The sequence below is a fragment of the Salmo trutta genome, chromosome 15, assembly GCF_901001165.1.
Source record: "Salmo trutta chromosome 15, fSalTru1.1, whole genome shotgun sequence".
Lineage (NCBI taxonomy): Eukaryota > Metazoa > Chordata > Actinopteri > Salmoniformes > Salmonidae > Salmo > Salmo trutta.
In genome coordinates this window covers 42,464,854-42,481,029 of record NC_042971.1, presented here as the reverse complement: position 1 = coordinate 42,481,029, position 16,176 = coordinate 42,464,854, and the positions used below count along the sequence as shown (strand labels likewise).

Here is a 16,176-nt window from a genome sequence, read left to right as displayed (position 1 = left end):
AACATTTAAAGGATATCTAACACTTGGATGGTTCCATCTGAGCCACTGGCTTAATCCTATTCTTTAACTTTTATTTTTGGTTTAGTTGGAGACGTCATTTGTTAAGTTGTCGACAAGTTAATAGGCTATTTACTCTATTGCAAAAGTGGTGTCACTGACTTAGTCTGGCTTCAAATTCAGTATGTCTACAAATGAATAATGAATATGTTGGATTCACATCTCCATCTCAACCAAGAGGCAAAGTTAAAGAATATACTAAATCAAATCAAACTGTATTTTAGGTGCATTTAAAGTTTTTGATTTGATTTAGTCCCATTCTTTAACTTACATTTTTGGTTGAGATGGAGACGGTGGTGAATCCAACATATTAATGATAAACATTTTAAATCAACCAAGCTTGAAACCCTAGGCCTATGTGTATTGTCTATATTTTGTTGAACCCAGGGTTGAATTGAAACAATAGCTGTTGATGAGTTTTTAAATGCTATATATGCCTAACTAGTATCATTGATGATATACTGTATGATTTATAAAGTATGGTTACATTTAATTTGATCTGTTAAACCTACCCATTGGAATGACTTCGATAGCAACAGTGAATATATTTTGTTATTAAGAGGTCTCAATAATCATTCTCACGATAGCACATTGGTAGTAGTCAGTGACAAATATCAAAGCTGGGCTTGGTTAAAACCCTGCATGGGAGACCAAATGAATAGCTGTACTGTAGATGGAGCAACTCTCCAGTAGGAGGTGCTGCCCAGCCTATTATTTCATTTTTTTATGGTGGATATAACATTGAAGATCTGATGTTGTGTCAAAGGTACATGTTCGACATTTTATACAAGGTTTCTATGTTGAAAAGGGCTTACAATGATGACATAATTCTGTGGTTGGAATTTCAGCCTCTGAACAACAGTTTGATGACTTTTTGACTTTTACAAATCCAATGTTATTTCCATGTAGAGTCCACATCACACGTTGACAAATTATATTGAAACAATGTTGATTCAACCAGTTTGTGCCCAGTGGGTAGGGTCCTAAAGCCTTAAATGGCTCACAACCATAAACTACTAACCAAGGACTATTTTACTTATTGTTTTGTATCAAATGTAACAGATGCTGCAATGATTAAGAAGATGTCACTAATATATTGTAATTGTCATACATTGATTATGTATGCTTTCGTAACGCAATTTTCTTCTCAGGTTATTTGTGGAAATAACCACAAATTATTAATAATCACACATTTATTCTCAGTATTACATTAACAACTTGTCATAATTTTCTGGTTACATGGTTTATATTTGCTAGTCGGTTAATATATATATTTGGTAGGAGGGAGTCTATTAGTGGATTTATCCATGTATGAGTTATTGTGTCCATACACTCTGGTGATTTCAGGAAAACTGTGTAATAACAAAATACTAACCAGAGATAAATTACCTGCTAATATAAATGACAATCAAATAATACTACATATTTATTCTTATTTTCTTTAAAGTTACATTAGCTAAATAACTACATCATTAGTATCAGATTTGAGTTCCCCCACGTTCATTAGATATTGTAATATTTGAATGGGAAAGTCCTTCTGTGAAACATCCATCAAACAAACAGACCTTCTGTATGTATGCCTCAAAATTCCTTTACATGATTAAGTCACTAGCCATAACAAAATGTAACAACATATTGGAATTCTAATCAAACTAAATGTGCCCTTTGACATGAAGGTTGAAATGCATTGCGGAGTAATAAGAATCTTTAACTGTACAATGTTAATGACAATCCTAGCAGTCTCTGCTGTGTACATTGAGTCACTATCACTTCATCTGTCACAGTCACTCTCATGAAGACTGGTGCTGTTCATTTAGGTTGAAGAGATGCTTAAAGAAAGTTGTAGAATGCTTAAAGTATGTGCTGTTTTACCCTTTTACTATGTGCAATGTCAATTTTGAAAAAAAAAGTTTCTAGGCAGGTTTGTACTCATGTAAAATAGATATAGTTGTATACTATACTACTTTGTGAATGAAATTGAAATATTTTTGTATTAAAATATCTTTAACATTCCTTCAACCATAAATATAAGCAGTATCTTTACTGAGGTACAGCTTGTATCTGCTAAAGACTTTGTTAGAATGACTAATCCACACTAAAGACTCAGGTCAACTGGTCTGAGAATGATGCTGGCATGAGGGAAAAGGGAGCCATTCTATTTTTCAGTAGAACTTGTGTTGGCCTCTTGCTGGGGTCAGCCCAACGTAAACATTGTTTTAAGTGATATGAGCAACACATTGTTTCAACATCATTACTGTGTCAGTTTGTTATTACTCTAAAGACACAACATTGACTCTATTCAAGACCTACATGCAGATTTGTTTAGACAACTGTCCTATTAATGCTGCATCATTTTAAAATACTGTTTGTTGATTGTCAGCAAAACGACTCCCTAGGTTGTCCTCCACTCAACCTTATCATAAAAACTGTTGTTGGTTCAGTGTGCTCAATGTCCAATCATAAGGTAGACTGCCTTTTGAAGCTGGTTGAAGGAACATGTAGTGTATGTTTAAATATCAAGCTCATAGAATAACAGTAAACCATGTTCTCACAAGTGTCCAGTGTACTCTCTAGCTAACCATCGTATGTAAAGAACTTGCATTAGTTGACCCCATTTGAAACCAGAGGCAGTTATTAATTTTCATTAACCCAGTGCCACAGATGATTTCCTACATTTAAGGTTATGCTGAGAGCCATTGTGTGTTTGCTGTGTATTGCTTCAGTTTATACAAATGTTCATGTTTATTGGTATGTGTGTTTGTTCATTGTGATTGCTGCGCTAGATCAAATGGTACTGGCTGTTTCTATGATTCTGTTTAATCCGTCCCCCCCAGCAGTAGATTATGCACTTTTTGTTTCACCGTTTCAGACTATATTTTTATGTTCATGAATTCTTCATCAAGTGTCATTCTTTTTTTAAAGGCATCATGTTACTTTGACTTTTGCATTTGTGACCTTTAGAGTGGACTGTGCATCCTTGCAGTATATGGGGTGGAGGGTCAATCAATGCATACTGTAAAACATTTGCCAGGAAAAAGTAAGACAAACAAAAACAGAACCTGGTACATATTAGCCATTGCATTGCAGAAAACGAATTGAAAATATTGTATTATAGAATGTACAAAACATGTTGAGATTATATAGTTGTTTATTTTATGAGATGTCAAATAGATTGAATATATGTTACTTGATTTTAAAGTAAAACAAACAGAAGTATTTTGTAACAGATTATTGAAGTGTCTTATTTGGGGAGGTGAGGTTATTATTTTCTTCAGTTCAGCAAGTTGGTGTTATGGTGTTTCACAGTCTATTGTATGGCTTGTTTTTTTCTGTATGTATATACCATCAAAAATAAGCTTTAACATATTGTTAATATTGTTTTAAAATAAACAAATAAAAGGTTTACATTCTGAAACAGCTTGGATATTAATTATGTGATAGTGATATTGAATTATTTATAAATCAATTAATCTTGATAATGTGGTATCTTTAAAAATAAATATAAAAAAAACATGCATTTTGTGCACTTTATTCTGCGTGTTTTCGTTCATGTATAACTGAAGTTTATTCTCTCTGATGTAACTCTGAAAGGAATCCAGTCCTGTTAAAATACCCTATATATACAAAAGTATGTGGACACAACTTCAAATTAAAGGATTTGGTTATTTCAGCCACAACCGTTACTGACAGGTATATAAAATCAAGCACATGGCCATGCAATCTCCAGAGACAAACATTGTCAGTAGAATGGCCTTATTGAAGAACTCAGTGACTTTCAATGTGGCACTGTCATAGAATGCCACCTTTACAACAAGTCAGTTCGTCAAATTTCTACCCTGCTAGAGCTGCCTCGTGAACTGTAAGTGATGTTATTGTGAAGTGGAAACGTCTAGGAGCAACAACGGCTCAGTCACAAAGTGGTAGGCCGCACAAGCTCAAAGAACGGGACCGCCGAGTGCTGAAGCGCATAAAAATCGCCTGCCATCGGTTGCAACACCAAACTGTCTCTGGAAGCAACATCAGCACAAGAACTGTTCGTCAGGAGCTTCATGAAATGGGTTTCCATGGCCAAGCAGCCACACAACACAAGCCTAAGATCACCATACACAATGCCAAGCGTCGGCTGGAGTGGTGTATTGCTCGCCCGCCATTAAACTCTCTGGAGTGATGAATCACCCTTCACCATCTGGCAGTCCAACAGGCAAATCTGGGTTTGGCGGATGCCAGGAGAATTCTACCTGCCCGAATACATAGTACCAACTGTAAAGTTTGGTGGATGAGGAATAATGGTCTGGGGCTGTTTTCATGGTTTGGCCTAGACACCTTAGTTCCAGTGAAGGGAAATCTTAACACTACTGCAAACAGCGACATTTTAGACGATTCTGTGCTTTCAACTTTGTGGCAACAGTTTGGGGAAAGCCCTTTCCTGTTTCAGCATGACAATGCCCCATGGCACAAAGTGAGGTCCATACAGAAATGGTTTGTCGAGATTGGTGTGGAAGAACTTGACTGGCCTGCACAGAGCCCTGACCTCAACTCCATCGAACACCTTTGGGATTAATTGGAACGTTGACTGCGAGCCAGGCCTAATCACCCAGCAAGTCCCTGCAGCAATGTTCCAACATCTAGTGAAAAGCCTTCCCAGAAGAGTGGAGGCTGTTGTAGCAGCAAAGGGGTACCAACTCCATATTAATGCCCATGATTTTGGAATGAGATGTTCGACGGGCAGGTGTCACATACTTTTGGTCCTGTAACGTTAGTGTATGTATGTAGTAGGCTACGTTGTCAGTGCTGCGTCGCTGATGTGTGGAATGACAGCTTCCTATATTCAAATCCACTGGCGCCGAAGCAAAAGCTGAACTCTGATAAATTCGGCCTACTACCAGAAAGTATACTGTAGCTACACTTTTCCAACTTGTCGTGATTTTCATAAGTCAAAAAGTAGCCAACGTTAGCTAGCTAATCATAAACCGGAAGAACGGATATCATATCAGTAACATTAGCATGCTAGCTATCTGGCTGGCTAACAGCCGAGTTAGCTACGTAGCTAAAGTTAGTTACTACAGTCACGTTTTTGTGCAATATTTGATTTGGCAAGACATATACAGCTAACACTGGGTTGATGGTTAACGGTAACTCTTGTTTGCGTGGTCAGCTGCTGTACAGTAGTCAGCAAATGGCTGTTTAAACTGTGTTTACATCGCTACCTAGGTGCTTTTTTTTAGCAGCTAACGTTAGCTAACTTGTTGTAAACAAACCCATTTCGCCCAGCGCACGGTCTGTTATGCACATTAATGAACCATACCTGAAGAAGTTGAAAAAACATCGAATCTGACATATTTCTTACTCTACTTTGGGACAGTTCTTTACAGCAAAAACTCATACACTTCAAATTGACAAAACTGATGCTGTTATTTGACTTCAGAGATATTTGACACAACAACAACCTTACAGCTAAGACACGACAGTGACTGATGGAGTGAGTCTGGCAAGCCACGTGCATACCGTAGTTTAAATGATCTGGTCCACAAAACCTTCTTCGCAGTGGAATTTATAATAACATTACCCAGTGCTCATTTGTTTACAATAAGAAATTATTTGGTCAGGGTTGTGTTTACACTGAGAAGATTGAACATGGTTCACTTAAGAAGTCTAATGTTTTGCGCAAGATTAAGGACTTGGATTCCCTCCCCATGGTTACCAAGGATGGATTTAGAAACATTGTGGCATTGCAAAGTGATGCACCCCTGCAGATGGGCCACAAACATTACCTGTCTCTTTGGAATAATGAGGGTCCTGAAGGCAGAGTATAGGCTCTAGATGGTAAAATTAGAATTTCAGTTGCTAACTATTGTGAGAATTACAATGGTGATTACCTGAACCAGGTGAGTAGTATCTATATCATAATAACACTTTACACATATACTATCTCTTCTCTACTCAACCCTGACAATATAATTAACGTTTCTTTGAATGTTTTCTGTATGAAGTGTATCATCAGGATTGGCGCTCTTTGTGTATTTCTCCATGCTCCAGACTTACTTCGAGGTCGCAGACCAACGTGTAGAATGAGCTGTGTCCCGAGTGGTACCAGAGACTGAATGTTGGAACTGTGCTCTACCTCCAAAACTACACCCTCAAGCAGAGTAATCCAAACAGGTCTCGACCTGACATAGACAACCACAGAATGAAGAGCTTTCACTCAGTAGGTACTGAACTCAACCTAACCTAGTGATTCACAACTTAGCAAATCAACATACAGTACGTTGCCAGGCAGACGCTCCTGATTGGTCATTTTGAAATAATACTCTGTCTGATTCTGAATACTGTATAATGAATACTGTGAAACTCTTCATTTTTACTATACATGGCCTTGTAGAAATCTGTCTGAATCCCACTGCACTCCTTACTGTGGTTCCAGCCAAGTGTGCAGTCTCAATGGGGCTTGCCTAATGTTTCCTATCAGTTCACCACCAGGTAAGTTCACAACCACATTATGCAGTTTAAATTAGATTGTATGTAAAAACAAAAAGGCCCTTCCCTGGGTAACATTTACAACATTACTAAACAGTCTTTACTTGGGGCGGCAGGGTAGCCTAGTGGTTAGAGTGTTGGGCTAGTAACCGAAAGGTTGCAAGTTTGAATCCCCGAGCTGACAAAGTACAAATCTGTCATTCTGCCCCGGAACAAGGCACTGTTTCTAGGCCGTCATTGAAAATAAGAATTTGTTCTTAATTGACTTGCCTAGTTAAATAAAAGTAAATTACTTAAAATATCATCTGCATGAACTACTCATTCCTTGCTTCTTATAAATGTTTTTCTTCTAGATAAGAATTGAAGAACAATTCTGCATGTGATGTCATTGGCTTGGTAACTTTTGTGGGTCGGGTGGAGAGAGTCAAGAGTAAGGGGAACACAGGTCAGAGGTGTTAGACTAGTTAGACTTGGACTAGTCATTTATTCTGAAAATGTTGTAACACAAATCCTCATGATTTTTTTCCGTCTTTTGCAGGCCCAGAAAATTACATTTACATTTTACATTTACATTTAAGTCATTTAGCAGACGCTCTTATCCAGAGCGACTTACAAATTGGTGCATTCACCTTATGATATCCAGTGGAACAACCACTTTACAATAGTGCATCTAAATCTTTTAAGGGGGGGGGGGGGGTGAGAAGGATTACTTTATCCTATCCCAGGTATTCCTTAAAGAGGTGGGGTTTCAGGTGTCTCCGGAAGGTGGTGATTGACTCCGCTGTCCTAGCGTCGTGAGGGAGCTTGTTCCACCATTGGGGTGCCAGAGCAGCGAACAGTTTGGACTGGGCTGAGCGGGAACCGTGCTTCCTCAGAGGTAGGGGGGCCAGCAGGCCAGAGGTGGATGAACGCAGTGCCCTTGTTTGGGTGTAGGGCCTGATCAGAGCCTGAAGGTATGGAGGTGCCGTTCCCCTCACAGCTCCATAGGCAAGCACCATGGTCTTGTAGCGGATGCGAGCTTCAACTGGAAGCCAGTGGAGAGAGCGGAGGAGCGGGGTGACGTGAGAGAACTTGGGAAGGTTGAACACCAGACGGGCTGCGGCGTTCTGGATGAGTTGTAGGGGTTTAATGGCACAGGCAGGGAGCCCAGCCAACAGCGAGTTGCAGTAATCCAGACGGGAGATGACAAGTGCCTGGATTAGGACCTGCGTCGCTTCCTGTGTGAGGCAGGGTCGTACTCTGCGAATGTTGTAGAGCATGAACCTACAGGATCGGGTCACCGCCTTGATGTTAGTGGAGAACGACAGGGTGTTGTCCAGGATCACGCCAAGGTTCTTAGCACTCTGGGAGGAGGACACAAGGGAGTTGTCAACCGTGATGGCGAGATCATGGAACAGGCAGTCCTTCCCCGGGAGGAAGAGCAGCTCCGTCTTGCCGAGGTTCAGCTTGAGGTGGTGATCCGTCATCCACACTGATATGTCTGCCAGACATGCAGAGATGCGATTCGCCGCCTGGTTATCAGAAGGGGGAAAGGAGAAGATTAATTGTGTGTCGTCTGCATAGCAATGATAGGAGAGACCATGTGAGGATATGACAGAGCCAAGTGACTTGGTGTATAGCGAGAATAGGAGAGGGCTTAGAACAGAGCCCTGGGGGACACCAGTGGTGAGAGCGCGTGGTGCGGAGACAGATTCTCGCCACGCCACCTGGTAGGAGCGACCTGTCAGGTAGGACGCAATCCAAGCGTGGGCCGCGCCGGAGATGCCCAACTCGGAGAGGGTGGAGAGGAGGATCTGATGGTTCACAGTATCAAAGGCAGCAGATAGGTCTAGAAGGATGAGAGCAGAGGAGAGAGAGTTAGCTTTAGCAGTGCGGAGAGCCTCCGTGACACAGAGAAGAGCAGTCTCAGTTGAATGCCCAGTCTTGAAACCTGACTGATTAGGATCAAGAAGGTCATTCTGAGAGAGATAGCAGGAGAGCTGGCCAAGGACGGCATGTTCAGGAGTTTTGGAGAGAAAAGATTGACATGGGAGGGATCGAGTGTAGGTTTTTTCAGAAGGGGTGCAACTCTCGCTCTCTTGAAGACGGAAGGGACGTAGCCAGCGGTCAAGGATGAGTTGATGAGCGAGGTGAGGTAGGGGAGAAGGTCACCGGAAATGGTCTGGAGAAGAGAGGAGGGGATAGGGTCAAGTGGGCAGGTTGTTGGGCGGCCGGCCGTCACAAGACGCGAGATTTCATCTGGAGAGAGAGGGGAGAAAGAGGTCAAAGCACAGGGTAGGGCAGTGTGAGCAGGACCAGCGGTGTCGTTTGACTTAGCAAACGAGGATCGGATATCATCAACCTTCTTTTCAAAATGGTTGACGAAGTCATCCGCAGAGAGGGAGGGGGAGGGGGAGGAGGATTCAGGAGGGAGGAGAAGGTAGCAAAGAGCTTCCTAGGGTTAGAGGCAGATGCTTGGAATTTAGAGTGGTAGAAAGTGGCTTTAGCAGCAGAGACAGAAGAGGAGAATGTAGAGAGGAGGGAGTGAAAGGATGCCAGGTCCGCAGGGAGGCAAGTTTTCCTCCATTTCCGCTCGGCTGCCCGGAGCCCTGTTCTGTGAGCTCACAGTGAGTCGTCGAGCCACGGAGCAGGAGGGGAGGACCGAGCCGGCCTGGAGGATAGGGGACAGAGAAAATCAAAGGATGCAGAAAGGGAGGAGAGGAGGGTTGAGGAGGCAGAATCAGGAGATAGGTTGGAGAAGGTTTGAGCAGAGGGAAGAGATGATAGGATGGAAGAGGAGAGAGTAGCGGGAGAGAGAGAGCGAAGGTTGGGACGGCGCAATACCATCCGAGTAGGGGCAGAGTGAGAAGTGTTGGATGAGAGCGAGAGGGAAAAGGATACAAGGTAGTGGTCGGAGATTTGGAGGGGAGTTGCAATGAGATTAGTGGAAGAACAGCATCTAGTAAAGATGAGGTCAAGCGTATTGCCTGCCTTGTGAGTAGGGGGGGAAGGTGAGAGGGTGAGGTCAAAAGAGGAGAGGAGTGGAAAGAAGGAGGCAGAGAGGAATGAGTCAAAGGTAGACGTGGGGAGGTTAAAGTCACCCAGAACTGTGAGAGGTGAGCCATCCTCAGGAAAGGAACTTATCAAGGCGTCAAGCTCATTGATGAACTCTCCAAGGGAACCTGGAGGGCGATAAATGATAAGGATGTTAAGCTTGAAAGGGCTGGTAACTGTGACAGCATGGAATTCAAATGAGGAGATAGACAGATGGGTCAGGGGAGAAAGAGAGAATGTCCACTTGGGAGAGATGAGGATTCCAGTGCCACCACCCCGCTGGCTCGATGCTCTAGGGGTATGCGAGAATACGTGGGCAGACGAGGAGAGAGCAGTAGGAGTAGCAGTGTTATCTGTGGTAATCCATGTTTCCGTCAGCGCCAGGAAGCCTAGGGACTGGAGGGTAGCATAGGCTGAGATGAACTCAGCCTTGTTGGCCGCAGACCGGCAGTTCCAGAGGCTGCCGGAGACCTGGAACTCCACGTGGGTTGTGCGCGCTGGGACCACCAGGTTAGAGTGGCAGCGGCCACGCGGTGTGAAGCGTTTGTATGGCCTGTGCAGAGGGGAGAGAACAGGGATAGACAGACACATAGTTGACAAGCTACAAAAGTGTTGTTTCTTGTATTATTGTCTCTTGTGTCTTTAGAGAACTGTTTCACTTTGATATCCTTTTTCTTCTGTCCTGATTTTCTCTTTCTTTTCTTCTGTTAACTAGATATTCTTTGTTATTCTTCGTTAGCTAGCTAGCTTCTTCCAAAAGAGTCCCTAGCAACTGCTTAGCAACTGGTAAACAATTCAGCTAGCTAAGATAACTACAATTTTATGAAAAATAGTAACTTTTTTCAAAAGCCTATCTTCTTTGTTTGTTGCTTGTTTTTCTCCTATTCAGTCTTGCAGTTTTCTTTTGATTTTTTCCGATGTACTTCACTCTAAAAACCATGTAAATTTCAATATTTGTAGGAGCTCATTTTTCAGCTGCTGCTGCTCAAATTGGAATTCCAAACCGAATTACTTGACTTACCGCTGGGTCCCTGCAGTGGAACATCCAATAGTCCTTTTATTTTGGAGCTTTCTGCTTCTTCACAACCAGAAATATTTTATTTTCTCCCTGCGCTGCACCCTCCTCATATCCCATTGCAGTAACATACCTGGTGTGCACTCAGATGAGAAAGTGTTAAGAGCAAGACTCACTGCCTTACCTCACCAGCAGCTGCAAGACACATATATGTAGTACCGGTAAGTACAGCTGTCATTTGCGAAGAAACAAAGAAAAGATAAACAGTACAACTGTTTTATTTAAAAAAGAATATATGGACACACTGCAACATTATGTTAATATAATCTAGTATGTATTGATTTACTTTATTGATGTAGTTTTCCCTCAGGGTATCACAAGGGCCAGCCCTACGTGTCGGACTCCAGGGTGAAGCTTCATCCGGTGGACCAAGACTGAAGGACAGCATTATGCTGAAGAAGACTGTTGTTGGTGGCCATTATTGCTTCCCTCACACCCCTCAGATATTCACACAGTCAGTGGCAGATGGCTCAGGTGAGTGAGGTGAACCTTTTCAAGAAGGAAAGATGTCTGTAATATGCAACACTGGTTTTTGTATGTTTGTTGTTTTTTAACCACAGCAGACAACACCATTTAATCATTTTCATATTTATTTCCCATCCACCAGCTCAAGTTCTTCTGGTTGCTGCAAATTACCTAAAGAGGGAGATGGAGGGTCTGCATTATTGTCCACACAAGCAGCTGGCAATCCAAGGTCAGATCATTGCTGTGCAGTATGTGGCATGGCCAGAGGAGGCACTGTCAGACCAGGTAGGCTTTATTGATTGCTTGCTTTACAGTGGGTTATACAATGAACTTAAGGAGGATCTTTTGGTCAGCTGTCCTGCCAAAATCAAAATTTTAACAGTCTTGATGAAAATAACCCATTATGTGACATTTTATCAGGTAACAATAATGTAAATGCCTGTGCCAAAGCCTGCCACCTTATCCTCCAACGGATACTTTAATTTTATAAGGGCCTAATTGTCCTTTTATCCGCTGTACTTTATGCATAAATGTGTATAGATTATATATTACGCCTGTACCATGTTTGCCTATGATTGTTTTTAGTGTTTCAAAACTCAATTTGAGTGGTCCACAATGTGGTTTAAAAAAGAAAATCTGTATTATAGTATCATAGTGGAGTGACACGTCAATACATTTTTCTAACTCTAGATACATTGAGTACACAAAACATTAAGAACACATGCTCTGTCCATGACAGACTGACCAGTTCAATGCAATGATCCCTTATTGATGTCACTTGTTAAATCCACTTCAATCAATGTATATGAAGCGGAGGTTAAAACATGATTTTTAAGCTTTGAGACATTTTAATTTAACCCTTATTTTACCAGGTAAGTTGACTGAGAACACATTCTCATTTACAGCAACGACCTGGAGAATAGTTACAGAGGAGGTAAATGAGCCAATTGGAAGCTGGGGATGATTTGGTGGCCATGATGGTATGAAGGCCAGATTGGGAATTTAGCCAGGATACCAGGGTTAACGCCCCTACTCTTACAATAAATGCTATGGGATCTTTAGTGACCACAGAGAGTCAGGACACCCATTTAACGTCCCACCTGAAAGACGACATCCTACTCAGGACAATGTTCCTAATCACTGCCCTAGGGCATTGGGATATTTGTTGTTTGTTTTTTTGACCAAAGGAAACAGTGCCTCCTACTGGCCCTCTAACACCACTTCCAGCAGCATCTGGCAAGCCAGCAGTGTGCTGCAGGGTGGTGTGCTGCAGGGTGGTGTGCTGCAGGGTGGTGTGCTGCAGGGTGGTGTGCTGCAGGGTGGTGTGCTGCAGGGTGGTTTGCTGTGTATGTGTGCCATTCAGGGGGGTGAATGGGCAAGACAAAATATTTAAGTGCCTTTGAACGGGATATGGTAGTAGGTGCCAGGCACACCGGTTTGTGTCAAGAACTGCAACACTGCTGGGTTTTTCACGCTCAACAGTTTCCCATGTTTATCAAGAATGGTCCACTACTCAATGGACTTCAAGCCAACTTAACACAACTGTGGGAAGCATTGGAGTCAACATGGGCCAGCATCCCTGTGGAATGGTTTTGACGCCTTGTAGCGGTGCGCAACTCAATATTAGTACGGTGTTCCTAATGTTTTCTATACTCAGTGTATATAACACATTTCATGTTATTTTAACACACTAATTCTCTTTTTCTAAAGTCGATGCATTGTTTTTTTTACAAGAAAAGGAACAGGACAGGATACATTGAAAGACAAAAAAACAACAGTTGCCTGTACATAACTTTATAGGAATGATTTGGCATTGGTAAATCAAGTTTAGAATACGGTTCAGTCTGTGGGTGAGCCTGTTGTGGCTGTACCTAATCCACACAGTGATCAGAAAACTGTAGACGTAACTGAAACACAGGGAAACAGCGCCATCTGGAGTACAGAGCTCACTCAGCAGACGGGGGAAAAACACCCCAAGAAGAGGTGAGTTTCAAAACACAGGTGGGCTATAAAACATTACTAAACATTTAAAATTGTACTTGTAACTCCCCTTTACTACGGCATTTGAAATTGTATTTGTATATTTTACATTGTCATGATGACGTCACTTGCGTGTTTTAGAATAATTGTATTTTGTTTTTTAGAGTGATGAAGCAATGCTACATCACTCGTGCCAGGATGCAAGAGAAAAGGTACTGAATAAACGTCTATCCTCTGCCATAATCAGTTCTCTATGCCCACCAGGGACACACCCAGTAGCTCAGGTTATGAGAGCTTTGTCTGTTCACAGAGAAGCTGGCCGGGGCTTTACAGAATAGGAGCTAGTGGAGCAGGAAGAGGAGAGTGATTCTGAATCAGAGGAAGAAGTTGGTCCTCTAGAAAGAAACCCAGACCAAACCAGAGCCAGTGGACAACAAAGTCCATCAGGTATAAGAGTGCTGTGCCACATGAACATACTATCTCACCACTTATTTGTGGTCTAGCTTCTATTCCTCTCTTTATGGACAAAGCATGGCTAGCCTGAGAAATGAACTATGCTGTCTGTCTGGAACCATGGAAACTGCTTGCCATTAATGAGGGGTGTTACAACAAGGCAAGTGACACTGATATGCCTACTATATTTTGTTTCTAAAATATTCCACACAATGACGGCGCTCCAAGAGAGAGTGGTTACCTACTGTGGATGGATCATCGGGGAAAGCAGCTCGTGGCTGAAGCAGAGATGAGAAGTGTCAGAATATTTGGGTCAATGACGAATAAGGTTTTCAAAAACATTTTAAAAGGGAAAAATATTAATTTTGAAACACTTTTTATGTTCCCTTGAGTGTTACCTACAATTTGTATGCACATTCAGGATTTGTCGCTTTTTATGCAACTTAAATTTACCACCTAAAAAAAGTCATCCTGTGTGACCATTTATTTTTTTATATAAAAACTGTTTTCTGACCATTATTTCTAGCAAAGTAGAGTAAAATATGAATATAAACATGGTCTCAGTTATTCAACATCAAAGAAGTTAAAAATTACAGTGGAATTTTTTTATTTTTTTCCTTTTCACTGGACGATCCCACATTTTGAATGACTGTCAACTAAAACTTCTGTTAGAGAAATTAAATCCATATACAATTTTACAAAAATGCATTTTTCTCTTATAGACTGAGATTCTTTCTGCATTTTTTTAGACAATAAAATAATGTTATTGTTTTTAACCATTAAGTACCGAATTATCATTGCTGGTTGCACCGAATTACTATTATTTTACAGTGTCATTTTTTTTTAGGCAGATCTCTTTCCCTCTTACAGAAACACACACATACATAAACAGTATGATTTCTTATTCAACAACAATGATGCCTTTAATGCTTAATAAATTACAAAAAAGTGACTCAAATGTTTATCACGCAGAAATATTTCATCATGAACATGGCAATGAACTTCTAAAAATGATTACAATTCTGCATTATGATACATTTTTCAAACAATGTTAAAACAGTTAAGAATCAATGTAATACATACTTAGTAAAGTTGTTGAAGTACAGTAATGACATTCAAACATTAAAATACAAAACGTATAAGAAAGTGTTCTACATTACATCAATTGCTCATTTGATTAAAAACGAATGAAATTGCTCTGTGCAATGTCTTGTAAAAACATTAATGTAACATTAAAACATCCACAGATGTGTTTAAGTTTGTGCAGAACAGTGCAAGATTAAAATGGACAATTAAAAAATATATAAATGTGAAAGCAATTCATGAGGTTCAACCATTAAATACAAATGATTTCTTTACAGCAAAAGTTGTAACAGAAACTCAAGTTGACAATAATCAAACTTGCATTCCTCAGTTTTTTTGATGATGTAGCGCTAATGTGACAAGAAAGCAGCCCAGTCTGTGTCGGACAGCCGAGATGCTCTTAAGCTCAAGGGCTTGGGCTCACTGATCATTGCCTTCACATCTCCTTCATAGTACAAGGTAATGTCTGGCACAGATGACCAGACAGAAACATTCCTCACTCCATACTGCTGCATACAAGTGATCATGACTTCCCAATCACCTTCCGTACCTGGCCTACAAATGGGCGATAGCGGTAAGTGAGTAAAATCACTGAGGATGCCAAGCCAGTAAAAAAGTAATATTATAACCTATGTTGTGATAATTAGGCTGTTTGCTCAAACCCATTCGTTCATTCGCCACCGTGATATACAATAAGGCCGTGACAACAAAAAGACAATAGTCACGGAATAAGTTCAACTACACATACGTTTGTTTCATCACAAAACTGGAGAGCAACATCTGTGTGGTGAAGTCCACAAAGCAAATATTGCATACCAACAGTTATTTTTCTTATTTTATTTAACCAGGCAAGTTAGTTAAGAACAAATTCTTATTTGCAATGACAGCCTACCCAGGAACAGTAAGTTAAATGCCTTGTTCAGGGGCAGGACGACAGACTTTTACCTTGTCAGCTCAGGGATTCGATCCAGCAACCTTTGCGGTTACTGGCCCAACGCTCTAACCACTAGGCTACCTGCCGCCCCAGCAGCAGCAATTATAACCTGCAGCATGGTCAAGAAAGTTTAAGTTTGACAGTTTACTAAACAACTATGGATTTATCACCACAGAGTTACTGTAAGTCAGCACAAAGACAACAGGAGCACCGCAATTCCAGCACCATTCCAGCACCATTTCAACTTAAACATTTAAACATCATCAAATCAACCAGCTTAGTTTAATACACTGGAAACAAACTTAAACATTACCCGAAACAGATATCATGTGGCTGTCCATGGTACTGATTTATGTGTGTGCATGCGCAAGTAAAACATATACAGTACCAGTCAAAGTTTGGACACACCTACTCATTCCAGGGTTTTCTTTATTTTGACTATTTTCTCTCAACCAGCTTCATGAGGATGAACAATTAACAGGTGTGCCTTGTTACAAGTTAATTTGTGGAATTTCTTTCCTTAATGCGTTTGAGCCAATCAGTTGTTGTGACAAGTTAGGGTGGTATACAGAAGATAGCCCTATTTGGGAAAATACCAAGTCAATATTATGGCAAGAACAGC

The 16,176-nt window shown here is 41.1% G+C and overlaps 2 long non-coding RNA genes across 3 annotated transcripts; both read left to right on the top strand.

The window, feature by feature from the left end:
- The first annotated feature begins 4,726 nt into the window (after positions 1 to 4,726).
- LOC115149096 (uncharacterized) lies at positions 4,727 to 7,142 on the top strand. 2 transcript variants are annotated; one of them, XR_003866796.1, is made up of 3 exons: positions 4,727 to 5,942; positions 6,094 to 6,534; positions 6,885 to 7,142. It is a non-coding gene; the product is annotated as an uncharacterized LOC115149096 (long non-coding RNA). The 2 variants fall into 2 exon arrangements; XR_003866797.1 differs by lacking the exon at positions 6,885 to 7,142 and having other exon boundaries at positions 6,094 to 6,266; positions 6,437 to 6,701.
- A 3,355-nt stretch (positions 7,143 to 10,497) lies between these two features.
- On the top strand, positions 10,498 to 14,937 carry LOC115149095 (uncharacterized). Its single transcript, XR_003866795.1, has 6 exons — positions 10,498 to 10,800; positions 10,950 to 11,113; positions 11,247 to 11,389; positions 12,839 to 13,087; positions 13,249 to 13,296; positions 13,395 to 14,937. It is a non-coding gene; the product is annotated as an uncharacterized LOC115149095 (long non-coding RNA).
- The last annotated feature ends 1,239 nt before the right edge of the window (positions 14,938 to 16,176 follow it).